This window comes from Tympanuchus pallidicinctus, unplaced genomic scaffold, assembly GCF_026119805.1.
Source record: "Tympanuchus pallidicinctus isolate F22 unplaced genomic scaffold, pur_lepc_1.0 scaffold1, whole genome shotgun sequence".
Lineage (NCBI taxonomy): Eukaryota > Metazoa > Chordata > Aves > Galliformes > Phasianidae > Tympanuchus > Tympanuchus pallidicinctus.
In genome coordinates this window covers 58,266,815-58,280,881 of record NW_026294618.1, presented here as the reverse complement: position 1 = coordinate 58,280,881, position 14,067 = coordinate 58,266,815, and the positions used below count along the sequence as shown (strand labels likewise).

At 41.5% G+C, this 14,067-nt stretch overlaps 1 protein-coding gene across 6 annotated transcripts in view; it reads left to right on the top strand.

Annotated features, from left to right (window-relative positions):
• Positions 1–2,095: 2,095 nt before the first annotated feature.
• TULP4 (TUB like protein 4) overlaps positions 2,096–14,067 on the top strand; it is a 139,938-nt gene continuing 127,966 nt past the window's right edge. For 2 of the 6 annotated variants that reach the window (XR_008205792.1, XM_052679271.1), the window contains exon 1: positions 2,659–2,746. The gene's annotated coding sequence lies outside the window, so the exon portion shown is untranslated. Of the gene's footprint in view, positions 2,161–2,198; positions 2,269–2,658; positions 2,747–14,067 lie in introns of those variants that run through there. The other 4 variants (XM_052679279.1, XM_052679328.1, XM_052679295.1 and 1 more) reach the window with 4 other exon arrangements.

Sequence of the window (14,067 nt, the reverse complement as noted above, 5' to 3'; positions counted from 1 at the left end):
TCATTTCTTTCTTTAAATGTACTATAATAAAAAGAAGAACTCTGTGTGAAGATGCTAGGGAGAACTTTAGCTGATTGAATTGCTAGGTACAAGGAGCAATGGTGAAGGAGGCTTTCATATAGTGGAATTTTTCATTATCATCACAGTTACATGGAGATCATAAACCAAAACAAGCCAAAGAAGCAAAGACAAGACTGATAAAAATGGCAGACATTTAAGTCTAGTGGTCAGACATTGGCAACGCTTCAACTTAGTTCGAGCTTGAGATTAATCACTTGTATCAATATTTTAAAGCTTCTACTAGTCTGAATGATTGCCTGGGACATCTGGGGCAGAATTTCCTGGAATCTTATCACTGGTGAATAGATGGAGCATCAGTTCTAGGTTTTCCAGTCTCAAAGGCTGCCACACTAAAACATGATGAGTAGTTTTGCCCTTGGTGCTAGCATCCAGCATCTAATGATGACAATCTTAGGTTTGTAATATCTGTAATGATGTGTAATGCAGCGGAGAATCACAGAATGGTTTAGATTGGAAGGGACCTCTGAAGGTCATCTGGTTCAACTCCCTGCTCACTTAGGGCCACTACGACTGCACAACTGCAAGGATGGTGTACAAATTTAATTTTCTTGTAGAAGTCTGAAAATAATAATAAATATATGTTGCCAGTTTTAAAAATGCATTATTTTAATTCTATTTGCAGAAAGTTGGGCAAATTATTGATGCCAAGCTTTCAATCCTGCAAAGAATTAGACAAACTAGTTTGTAGAGCTCAAAGATCTGCATAGATTTTTATAATGATGAAGTCTGTCAATTGAACTTATTCTGCTTGCGTCCTGTGAGTACACTTGAGAGAAGAAAGAGCACTTTTTATTGTAGAAATCTTTTCCTTTGGCTAACTCAAAAACTGTTTTTGTTTTTGCTGTTATCAGTTAGTTTGTTAGTTCTGCCCATTTCTCCTCTTAGTAAATGAACATAAAGTAAGTGTACAAATGAAGAAGGCATGAAAAATGAAATAAAATGGTGGGAAAAAAAAAAAAGTGCAACAAAAAACATTTAATGTGTGAAAGAGTGAATATCTTACCTAGAAAAAAAAAATAAAAATCATATGCTTGACACATTAATAATGCAAGTGAGTTTCAGAGGTTGTTTCTATGTGTTGTTATAGATAAGTGGGATTTGTCATCTGTTTTCCTGAAAAAGAGGCCAGGCTGTGATTTCATAGAGGGAAGGGCTATGAATACGGGATTAATGGTTCAAAGAAATGGAATGGAAGGAGCTACTTCCTCTAATAGCTGGTTAAGTAAAACTTAAATCATCGTCCTGTAAACGTGAAACTATCATCCTGTTGTGACTGAAATGAACAGAACTGTGTTCCTTTTCAAACTGTACGATTGTTATTGCCATTGACATGAAACACTCTTAGAAAATATTGTGTGCAATTCCTTTTCTGTCATTCAGATGTTTTTGCTGTTAGCTCCGTAGCATAATAAACTGGTCAAGCTTATTATTGGATGAATGGATGGAGCAGAACCTGTTGAAGGAAAAAGTGGTCTTTTCCCCTTGAGTTTTCTCTGTTTTGTTTATTTAAAAATAGTTTGGAGTGTGAATTAAGTGCGTTTTAACATGCTTGACGATCCAAGACTGTACTGTAAGCGACAGGCACGCAGAACGGCAGCTGCAAAAGACTGATGTGATGCAGTCATTTCTTTAGCTGTAACGTGGCTGTGTATAGGGCAGCAGCATCCTGGTAGGCAACTTAACGAGCATATGCTATTGTTAAAAATGTTACAAGTTTTGTCTTCTGCTTTCTCTTTGGAAGTTGGGGTTAGCAGCTAGGATGCCCCTGGGTCCCAGTCGCGGGGCTCAGAGTTGCGTTTGAGCTTGCTGTTGCTCCCTCGGGCGCAGATGGCTCGAGTTGAACCCAGGACACGAGAGAAGAATTCAGCGATAGCGGGTTCGGCCCCTCAAAGCCTGCCCCGAAGAAGAGCTCCCGCTAACGACGCAACGTCAGCCCCCCGAGCCTCTGGGGGGGGCGGCCCTGGGCCCGCGGCGCCGCACGGCGGGGGCGGGGCCGGCGCGGGGAAGCGGCAGGGTCACGTGGCGGTGGGGTCACGTGGCGGGGAGTCGGGCCCAGCCGCCGCCGCCGATCCGGTAGCGGTGAGAGACGGAGACGGGAGGGAGGGCGCGGGGGGAGGCGGTGCGGGGCCGGGGCGGGCGTGGGGCTGGAGCGCGGGGCTGCGAGCGGCCGCCGCCCGCTTCGCTGAGGTGAGTGCGGGGCGGGGGTGGGTGGGTAGCTCCGCGGCCGTCGTCCTTTTGTTCCGGCGGGCGGGCAGCCCGCTCGGGGCGGGGGTCGCCATCCCTGGCGATGGGCTCCGATTAGCCTGGGGCCGGCCGGGAAGCCCACGCTTTTCTCTGGTGCCGGCTGCGCCCGACACGGGCGGTGCGGAGCGGGCGGACTCCTTCGGGCCGGGCCGGCTGCACGGCTCTCGGGGTGCGATGCCGTCGGCGTCGCTTCGGCCCCGCTCGCTCCCCGTCCCTCCGTGCGGGGCTCTCGCACGGAGCTCCGGGGAAGCGCCGGGGTCCGCCCGGCCGTGGTCGCTCCCGGGGCCGCGTCGTACAGCGTAGAACGGAACTGGCCGGCGGCTCCGAGTGCCGCTGGGTGCCCGCTTCTCGCAGCGGCGGTTCGGGGAGCGTGCCCGGGTGTCCCGGGGGAACACGGGGTGAAGGGCCGCCCGGGTTATCGGTACGTTCGGGTGCTCGGAGCCCCGCGATATCTCGGGGAAAGGACCAGACAAAGGCCTCCGTAGAGAAGATCTTTCTTTGCTTCTTTAAAAGATGGGATTGCAACCGCGTCGTTTTCGTCGGTGACTTCATTTTGCCGGGCTGAGAGCGCCTGTCCCGGTGTTGGTGGTGGGTGAGCGGCGCGCCGTGCTGTAGCTAGGTTAGGTAAGAGGTACGTGCTGCTGCTGCTGCGTTCCGCACGGCAGCTGCAAACAGCGCAGTTGTTGCTTAATGGCTGTCTTTGAAAATGATTTGTGAAGTGTAAGTCTGAAGCCCTAAACTATCTGACTTATGAAATGCAGAATACCAAGCGCTCGCTCGGAAAGCGAGTGCTTTGCCATCGCACGGTACTGGCACCCTTGAAGATGACGATGTGAACGTGAACCACAAATGTTTAACTGTTTCTATTGAAAGCTTACTCAGTTCTCACTTTAAAAAAAAAAAAAAAAAAAAAAAAAAAAAGGCTTTTCACAGAACAGACTTCTCTTTACATCACGGTTCCTGGTTACACTGCTTCGATCGTACCATCACAGATTTTTCTGCAATAGCAAACATGATGGTGATCCCAGGGGTTGCTCTCAACTTGCAATCCTGCAATCCTGATTGAGAAACAGCTTCATGCCAGCAGCCCCTAACCCAAGAGCTCTTGGAAGGGAAATGTGGACAAGTGGGCCTCAATTTGTTATTGGTGATTGGAGCCAAGTGAGATGGAACTATTTCCAAAAATTGTCTGTCTTGCACTGCCCCCAGTGGTATTTTATAAAAAGGTAGTTATCAATTTCTATGGGGCTGAAACAAAGCAGTAGGCTGTGGTCTGTGTGTAGGTAGATGCTTTGAAAATCACAAACAGTCCAGAAGACTGCCAGCTATTGCTGTTGTGAATGACTTCTATAGAAAGTGGATTGTTTTGTACAATACATCACTATTTTGAGTGGCAGCCTGTGGAATTTGTTCTCACCTACTCAACAAGTGTTTATTCCAGAGCCCTTCTCATATTTCACTATTCCGAAATTGCCTATTCGCTTTGGGAGCTATACTGAGTTCCTGATGGGCAGTTCATTCACTGTATGTTTTTCAGTAAGTTGCTGAATAGATTCAGATGGTTCTATTGTAAGCTTACACCAAGCAAAGCGCTGTGGTGTAACTTCTATAAGCTCCCCGAATCCTTTTATCACATAAATGATTGCTTCTGCTGAACTGCCAAATAAAATTTATTTTGTTTATAATTAACATCCAGGAAGAAAATTAGTACACGCTTCATGTTATTATTAAGCTTACTTAGAATGTACAGCTTTTAACAGTACTTTTCATTAGTTGGTTTCAATGCACTCGCAAAAGAATTCATTGTAATCATGATTTTCTTATTTGATGGTCACCACCTAGCGCTCATGAAGATATCATCATCCAACTGTGAGTGGCTCTAAGTTGCTCTAAGAAACTCTGTAAGAGGTTAAAAAATCATGTATTGATTAAAAAACCTCATCTCCTTATGGTAAGACCCCACAAGTTCACATTTGAACAGTTGTAGCGCTTTTATTTTGTTTAGTGGTGCCCGAGGTCATGTTGCACAGTTCCTCCCATGTTTTGGCTGGGAGCTAAGCTTGCTTGTTGTTAGGTAGAACAGGCTTCTCTGCTTCGTATCAGAAGAGACCCTGCAGAAAGCTTAACCAAATTCATGTATGAGTTAGAGAATGATTCAGGTCAGATTACTCTTACGGGGCTCCAAGTAATCGCTGTGCATGCCTCCAGTTACCAAGGAGCTTGGTTGCGGAGTGTGTTTGTACAGATGTCTTTTGATATCTATTAGAAGTGGGGGGAGTTTTGAATGAGTTACTTGTATTGCCAGAACCATTCCATCTTCTTGGCTTTCTTCCTCTTCAGCATGCAGAAGCTATGTGAGAGGTAGTGATTTGGAATCTTGCTTTTGTTGCTATTGACTGGAACTGTTTCTTCTCGTTAGGCATCCCATTTTTTGTAATGCTTCTGGAAGCAGAACAAACTTCTGGTACAGTAGATGAGATGAGTACAGTAGATGAGGTGCACCCTCTAAAATAGTGTATTTTTTTTCCCATTCAGCTATCTCTACCAATTTTGGTGTGCAGATTATCACCAATTTTATTATTGGTGCATTTTAATAAGCAATCTAGTTTAGGACTTGAGATCTCTTATACTACTGTGTTGGTATCTTCCAAAATAGCACAAAGAAATTTTCTGTTTTCTAGTTGGAAACAATGGAAACATTTAAGGATAACAATACTTGCTAGTAAATACAAAAGATTTTATAACAGTGGTGTTACAGTTTTATTTGCATGGAAACTCCTTGTGTGTGATACTGTCCAGAAGTGTGCTTATGTCTTTACATAACATACATATCGCCTTCATTAGGGCGATAGTAGGGCTTCCCTATGGTAGTGAAATGCTTGCAGGCAGCAAGCACTGAAATCAGCGATTTCAGTTGATTCAGTTTCAGAACAGGGCCTGCCTGTAGGCACAACAGGATCTAGAATTGTTAGACCTGTGTAGATTCAGATTATTTTGGAAAAAGATTCAAGGGGTTCAGTTTCATGGAGGAGAATTTTTTGCCTATTTGTGTGGTCATTATTTTGTGGCTCAGCACCTCTAGTTTTTGGGGGCTTGGAGGGTTGACATGGCTATTGCTTTCATCCTTGTTTATTTCATCTGCTATTGTCTGTTTTGTGTTATTTTTAATTAATGTCCTTGTTTACCTACTTTTACAGTACTTAAAAGTTTAACTTTTTAAATGGCCTCTGATAGTTTTTGCTTTGTGCATATACTATGGAAAACCTTAGTACTCCTCAGCTGCACATCAAATCCTTGATAGCTAGAATCTATCACAGTTGTTCTGGAGAGCCTCCCACTGGAAATCTGGGCCCTTTGCATGGCATGGAGATCCTGGCTCATTTGATTGTTGCCCATGCATAGTTTCAGTGCCAGCAGACTCCACCCTGCTAGGAGTCATATATGCTTTCCTAGTTTCCTGGGTTTAAGTCATCACTGACGCCTTTGTCTAGTGCAGAATTCTCTTTGCAAAACATGTGTTTGAAGATTAATTTGCCCATTAGAATGTAAGAAATCCGGCATTTTTCAGTACTAGTACCGGTTATTCTTTTGCTTTGTATAGAATAAATTCCTCTCCTGTGAAGACATTCTTCTCATTAAATGTTTGCTGAAGCGAATATCTTGTCAGCTAAACTGATTTCTGAATATATCTTCAAACACCTCTTGTTTCATTAGTTTGAGTAATAATTGCTAAGTAAAATTTGGAAGGAGGCCAAACCCATATCTATTCATACAGCCATTTGAAGAAAATTACTGCATATACTTTACTGGTGCTACCTGGCACCACTTAATCAGATGAAAAACATAGGAAGGATTCCGATGTTGGATACAGTATGAAATAAAAGCAGTATTTTTCATACAGAGGGTGGTGATGCACTGGAACAGGTTGCCCAAGGAGGTTGTGGATGCCCCATCCCTGAAGGCATTCAAGGCCAGGCTGGATGTGGCTCTGGGCAGCCTGCTCTGGTGGTTGGTGACCCTGCACATAGCAGGGGGTTGAAACTAGATGATCATTGTGGTCCTTTTCAACCCAGGCTGTTCTATGATTCTGCACATGTATTAAGATCATTGTTGTAGAGCAGTGTTTTTGGAGATGAGCAGAAATAAAGCCATAATGAAAAGCAAAGGTGGGCTGATGGCTGTGCCAGCAGTGGATCATATTCCACACGGGTTCCTTAGTTGGAGAAAGATCTTGACTTGTGGTGTTCTTACATTGAGAGGGGAGGGTGCAAGAGCAGCGTGTGCTCCTTTTTGTTCTGTGTTGGTGCAGCATCCAGTGCAGTGGGAGCCTCTTTCTGTTTTGCAGCTAAGTGCTGCTGGCTGTGCTTTGTAGAGAATGCAGCTCTGCTCCATCAGAATGGTGGAGTGACTTCTAGGAAATCCTGTTAGTCAGAAATAACTAAAAAATAGAGCGTAGCCCCAAAGGTCTACCTGTCTAATACCTGGCTAAAGTACATGGAAGGGAGACTAACACAAATCCTCTCTTGTAGATAACAGGCTGTGGATAATAGTTAACATTGTATTAAAAATATCACAGATGTTACTCGGAAAGCTATTTTAAGTGTTAAGTAAAACTCAAGGGGGGAGTGAATTCAGCTAAGGGAGAAGGAGGAAGAGTTATCTATTTGTGGTGCCTTCCCCAGCTCTCGTGAGTGATGCAAGTATATTAAGAACTGTTGCTATATAAATATCTTGGCTGCCATACAAGTGCCCTACATAGTGCTTTAAAATGAGGGAACTGAGCAGTGTAGGTGTTGAACCAGCTTTAGATATTTTACCTTCATTTTCCCCGTGCAAAGAAATACAGACCAAGAATGAGTTCGTACCAGAGGTGTTTTCCACATGAGTATCTTGTTTTGATGGTGAGTGATAGCAGGTGCCTAGGGCGTGCAGATAGCTGGATTGTCTGAAGGAAGCTTCACCAGCTTCTAGCAGGGTGCAGTTTAGAGACCTCTAAACAGACAATTTGGTATTGAATCGTTTGGTTTTTAATAGCTGTGGTGAATTTGTGCAGTCTCTTTTTGAACCCTCAGAGATGTTGGTATCTGCAACATCTAGTGGTGCAAGAATGATAGAAACGGAGGTGTTCATTTCTAGTTAGAATCACAGACTGGCTTGGGTCAGAATGGGCTTAATACATCATTGAATTTCAGCCCTCAGTGCTGTTCCACTGTTGCCAGGTTAAAAGCTATGATCCTCCACTCCATTTTGCACAGTGCAAATGCTTGATATTTTTAATTTATAATATTTGATATCAAACTTGTATGGATGAGGTTTACTGCTTTATGTGTACATCTGGATTGTCAGACATGTGCAAACTCTATCTTACTTACTGGGAAGCAACTCTTGTATCTTCTCACTTTTAGTAATGTCCTGTTTGCTTATACCTTGCATTACTCTTCAGCAGTTCTCTGGTTCCATTTCACAGACAGCTTTGCACTTAGAAATGTATCTTTTTGTAAAGACCCCGGAGTTGATATCTGTATGAATTGGATCTGCAGAAAGGTTGTGAGCCTCTGAAAGGTAATGGCTGAATTTGTGAACACGTGAAAGAATGGAGAAAGTTTTGATTCAGTTCTTGGTGTGCAATTTCCATAGTGGTGTAGCAGAGGGCAGGTATTACACCCTGTCTGTATATATGTCACACAGTTATCTACAAAATGTTGTAAGACATTCCTGAATAGTTAGAAACAGAACAGTATGTAATGAAATGGCTTTCTCCTGCAGCCCCTACTTCTTGAATTTTTACTTCATCTGTTAAGAACCAGTATTATAAATGAGATGGGTTCAATGGCTCTGCTGCATTCCTGAGACCTTCCCACTTTGATGTGGACTTATTTCAGGCTTGGATTGCTCCTTCCTCCTTTTCAGTGCTAATGTTTGCTACAGATCTTTAAAGATGTTTTTGTTGATGCTTAAGGCAGAGTTCTTTCATGGGCATGTATTCCATGGGTTTATTTTTTTTAATTGTCAGAACAGAAAATGGGATGCAGCTCCCATTGTCTGGTAACTTTACAAAATTAATTAGACAAAACGGTGAAGAATTAGACAAAACTCTAGGAGTGAGATTTAAATAAACACATTTGAGTCTTATAATGATATGGGAAGCTAAGCAGTGAAAATCTGCTGTCTTGAATGAATGGTCAAGAGATAAAATTAAACAACCTCATGTTACTGGTATGAGATTTGGAACCATTTGTAGCTTTTCCAAAGTGGATTTTTTTTTTAAAAAAAAAAAAGAGGATTTTTTTTTTAAAGTTAGCTATAGCAAGCCCCATTATGATAGTAGGCAAGAATTAGTCTGTTTTACTGAAAAAAAAAAAGCCAAACCAACTTCTGTGCAGCAATAGATTCTATTAAAAGCAAATACAAAGAATAGGATTAAGTGATTATGTTTTCTTCCTATGAACTACAGACTTTTCAGAGGTGGATTCTTTCCAGATTTCACCAACCTGCTGAGAAGCCATTTTTCTTTAGAGCAGTAGAATAACAATGGAACACGTTTGATCCAGTGTACATAATTTCCTAGTGTTGCAGAGAGGATTTTTGCATTTGGACGTCTTTGCTGGAGCTGTGGTAAGACTGAGGAAAGTGCACTGTATGAAGCAATACAATTTGAGCTCAGTGCTAGTGCTAGGAGGCAATATTAGTCCCCCTTTTACGTTCTCAAAAGGCTAAGTACTTATTTTTATTAATAAAGCAGTTGGCTTGGAAATTGCTCTTTCTTCAGAGGAGATAAATGAACTGCCGTTGTAGCATGGGTGGTGATGAAGAAAATTATACTGGATATTCTCATAATACAGCTTTGTTTTTAGTTCTGTTGGAGGATTCTGCAATAGTTATTATTAATACAGAGAACAGATGGCCAGAATAGCAGTTGTTTTGGGCTAAAAGTGGCCAGTAATGCTTAAAGATTTTATAGAAGATAGTGTTCTGTTTTCACTGGACACGAAAGTAAAGTCTTTAGTCACTGTCAAAGGGAGGTTATTCCAAAGGTTGGGTAGTTTACTTAATTCATTCATCTCCTTTCCCCTTTGGAATTTGGTTTAAATACTTCTGGTGTGAGGAAACTTCTTGTTGGTTTGGAGAGAAAATATTTGTGATTTGATTGTCTAGAGCTGTGGTGACAGCACAAGCTCTTACTGGTTTTAAAATAGCATCGCTCATTCAAACTTTGTTCTCTGGCTTGCATTTGAATTTGTGTTCTCCCTCCTTGTCCAAGAGTGAGTGAAACCTGCAAATTGTTACTGGTGGACGTATCAGTTCTCTTCATGTTTGACAGAGAATGAAAACTCTCCTTAAATAATAGTGGGGTCTCTGCATGGGCGGTAGTAACATAGTTTTAATAGTGTGTCTCCAAGAGTAGATAATCTCCTAGTAGCCCAGTTTTGGCAAAGAAAGGTGTAATGAAACAGATGTGTCATCAGAGTTTAGATTGTATTGATTTGCATCCAGCTGCATTATCACATGGACAAATGTCACCTGATGACTCAGTGTCCATACCAGCATGGAAATGACTGTTTTCACTTATGTTTACTTCTTTCATGCGTTGGTATGTAGACTAAGATTTAATTGCTTTCTGAGCCTAACGCTTACCCAAGCTTTTGAAATAAGTTTTCTTTCTCTGGAATATTTTTAAGACGTTTGTGTTACTGCGTTTTTCGCTGGCAGGACTAGTGTGAAAGCATTCAGTGAAAGATGTTTAAATACTGGTAATGCTCAGTTCCTTCTCTCTTTTGATTGCCCCAAGTGACATTTTGGAATGCCTTTCATTGTTTTGTTTCAGAGCATCTCATTACGTTAGCTGATCTGAAAATCTAGCTGGGAAGTTGTTCCAAGTTAGAAATAAATCAGCAATTGCACGCACACACATTTGGCTGCAGAGTGAGATCTATTTTTAGAAAAGGGTTCTGTTCTGTTTTCACTTAATTTTAATAGTCTTTTACATTCATTTGAGGCATCCTAATGACTTCTGGGATCTTATCCAGACCTTCCTAATAAATAAGTGTGTGTGTCCTGTGGATCAAATTTCAGAATCAGTTGTGTAGGGAAAGTCCCACTTATCTGCCAGATAACTTCAGGTATTCCAGTAATTCCTGGTGTGTGTTCAAAGCACTGCCTCTGCTTGTCTGGTCTTTGCTCTAGCAGAGTGTTTGTGATTGGGAAGGCAAAGCAGCCTGTAGGAGATTACTGCCACATAAATGTGACATATTAAAAAGCAACTGCTGTCCCATGTAGATTAGTATTCTGGTGATTGCTATTTTTTTTTCCCTTTATGAACCTGTGTTAGTCTTAAGGTTGATAGTTACATTTGGGTTTTACTTCTGTTGTGCGTTTGCTGATGGCTGCAGCAGCAGATTGAGAGTCAGAACTCCTACTCTCCTCCTGCTTCTGTCATGAGCTTCTGTATTGCTTTCAGGTGCTTAATTGTCTTTTACTCAGTGGTATAATGGGAATAATGCTATTTTCCTACTCCTCCTTAGGAGCATTTAGACTAGCGAAGTGCTTTCAGGACACTGGATAGAAAATTGAGGACTCAAGGTCATGTTAAGTGACATCATCATGTAGTTGGATACAAGTCAAACATTCACTTAACAGAGGATGAGTGGGCTGTGTAAAGGTTAAAATAAAAAATGCAGAAGAAGAGACAGAGCCAAAATAAGAGAGAGTGAACCAAAAGTAGTGCAGTGCAACTCACCTGCTTTTTGATTATTCTTGTTTATTTTGGGGGGTATCTCTTAATGTCTGTAAGCTGTCAGCAGTGCTGCTGAAGTAGCAATACTTTGAAAAGACTGGCAGAAAATGTGTGCCTGGATGAGGTCCCTGTATGTGAGGCACGTAGTCAGATGTCTCCACTAAAGCACTGCTGTGTCCAAATGATTCCTCCACCTGTTTGTAGGAGATCCAGGAAAGAGTTCAGAGTATCACTGAATCAAAATGTGGTATATTGGGAGTTTGGGTGTTAGCAATGAAGAGCCTGTATTGATCATGTGTTGGCAAGGGTGCATTTGTGATGGAAGAGTTGATTGGGCAGCTGAGTGCATTTCTGCTTCTTGTATAATAGAAAACACCTCCACTGACTATTCAACTTTATCTATAGAGATGTTTTTTCCCCTCAGATTTGTGTGTAGGGAGTGTTTTCATTTTACACAATCCTGTATGTATGTGTTTACTGAAACAATGAATAAAGCAGGGTTATTGTTGCTTGAAAAAATCTTGTCCGATATCTTGTTTGGATTTCCTTTTTAGAGAACAGACTCTTAATTCCTGTAATAACTGTATTTAATATTTACTCAACTATTATGCCTCAGATTTATATTTGAACAGGCTAGTATGTGATATGAAAAATACATTTTATCCATTTCATACTTTGGTTAAGACCAGAATTAAGCACTAAGGTTATTTAGTCTCAACTTCCTCGTGGAGCTGCCTGTGTTTTATGTGAAGGAGTTGCGTATTGGTTGAAACAGTCTTGGTATTTTTGTTGCTTTTTATTTCCCACCCCTCAGAGTCAGTAATTATGGGATTAGACTTAAAATGATGATACAGATGTGATCCCAGTTCTCTCATGTAGTCAACTGATTGTAGGTCTGTTCTCGCATTTCAGGTTCAGGTAAAGACTCATCAAATAGGGTTGTAGTTCAAGGCAGCAAGGCAAAGATAAAATTCCCTATGTCAAAGAAAGCAATGAGAAAAGTCCAAAAGGTCCTTGCTTGTCCTTTTGAGATTTATCAGTGTTTTGGTGCAGGTGTTTATTCAGAAATGGGGAAAACAAAATCACATTCTTTCATGCTAATTTTCCTTGGCTGGTTTCTCAAGTTGTGGTGCAAAGCTTTCCAGGTGTCTTGCCTAGAGCTGCTTGCCTTCTTTGCAAGGTATCTTGTTTACCTCTCTTGATCTTTTGTATTTTTGGAGAGGCTTATTCTCTCTTCAGAGGCTTACTTGCCATCTTTGAGCACCTGAGTAAATTCAGGGCTCTCTTAGGGGTTTACATTTGTCAAAAGATGATACACCACTGTCCCGTCTCTTCTTTTGTCCCTCTGTGCTTTTGAGACTTTATTTCAGGATAAGCTCCTGTGGCTCTGCTATTGATACTGTGCATTGTTCCTCTGAGTGATACTGCTGAAGGCTTTTGCTACCTGTGCTGTGATGTTTCTTAGGTGGCCTGTACCCTAGCACTCTGGCCATCACTTTCAAGCTTTTCTAGCAGAATTTTTCAAAGTTGTCTCTTTTACAGTATGACTAAGTGGTAACAAGGAGGAGCGATAAAAGTTGTGGGAGATGCTGGTTTCCATACAAAATAGAACTCTCAGAAGTGTGCAGCTTATTTGGCAGCACTAGGATATCTAGTGTATTTTGCAGCACTCTTGTTGTGAACTGACAGCCAAAGACCTTTTGTTCTGTGTTTTGGAAAATTTCAGGCCTGGAACTCTAGTGTTGACTTAGTCAGAACACTGCACAGACAAAAACATGTTGAGACAAGATCCATACATACGTGCTGCTCTGAAGGCCTCAGTGTCCCTTCTTATATGAAGTTTTTCAGACATAATAAAGAAATATCCCATGTTCTGTATTGGTTAGAGGATCAAAGGCTTAAGAAACAAGACACTTCAAATTTTGAGCTATTTGCCCTAGCATCTATTTGCATGGAGTATCTTTTGCGTATTTGTTCTGATATTTACAAACAAAATGGGCAAAAGCTTAGATTTTCTTAATTTGTTTATTCTGTTTGATTTTTGTACTCTAAATTCTGAAATCCTTACTGATGAGTTTAATTATAAACAAGACATTCTGTCATGCTGGTGATAAGTCTAAATCTGCCTTGGGACAGTTGCCTCTTTCCTAACGTGATGGCAGTGGAAAGCCTGAAGATGCTGCAATAAAACAGATTTCTTTCTCAGCTAGAAAAGAAATGTTTATTATCAGTGGCTTATTAGATTCTCCGTCTCATGGAAATTCATTTTGTGTCATGTAGTACACAGTCATCCTTCCATTAGATGTCCTGGCTCTTTGAGGTTATGAGCAAAATCAGCAGAGCATCCGAGTGTGTTCATAACTTGGGTATGTGGAGGCATATTTTGCTGAACCTGTACTTTGATCGGCTGTAAAGGTCACTTCCTACTTTCCACTGCTGTAAACATGTGTTATACAGCTTTTTGCACTAGGAGAGACGTGCTGTTTGAAAAGAGGTACTTCTGTTCTGTCCTGTTTCCCTGGCCCCAGCTCTGGTATATAATTACAGTAATAGCCAAAAATGTCTGGAAAGAATCTAGCATGAGGATAACAATCTCTTAGGTGATAGCAATTTATATTCACTTTCGAAAGCAACCATGCTTACTTTTATCAGTTGGGTTTTTACTGGAATAATGCAAAAGGGATCACTGCCATCTTATTTTTTTTTTCACCAGTATTTTCTGTGTTTTGCTTAATTGTTGATTGTACATTGTTTTCCTAGTACGTTCCCACCTCGCTGTACGAAGAATGCCTCATTTATTGAGACAGGATTATCTTGTGGATTTTATAAACGTGTCATTTCTGATGTCAATGATTTATTGTTTCATTGGCAGGCTAATAAATTGCTTCAATCGTTTCAATTTTGTTTTTACTTCTTCGAGCATGCAGGTGTCTCACAGATGCTATTGCTAGGATGAAGGGCACTGATTCTTCCCCACCCTGCATCCCCATTAAGCTAACGCATCATCC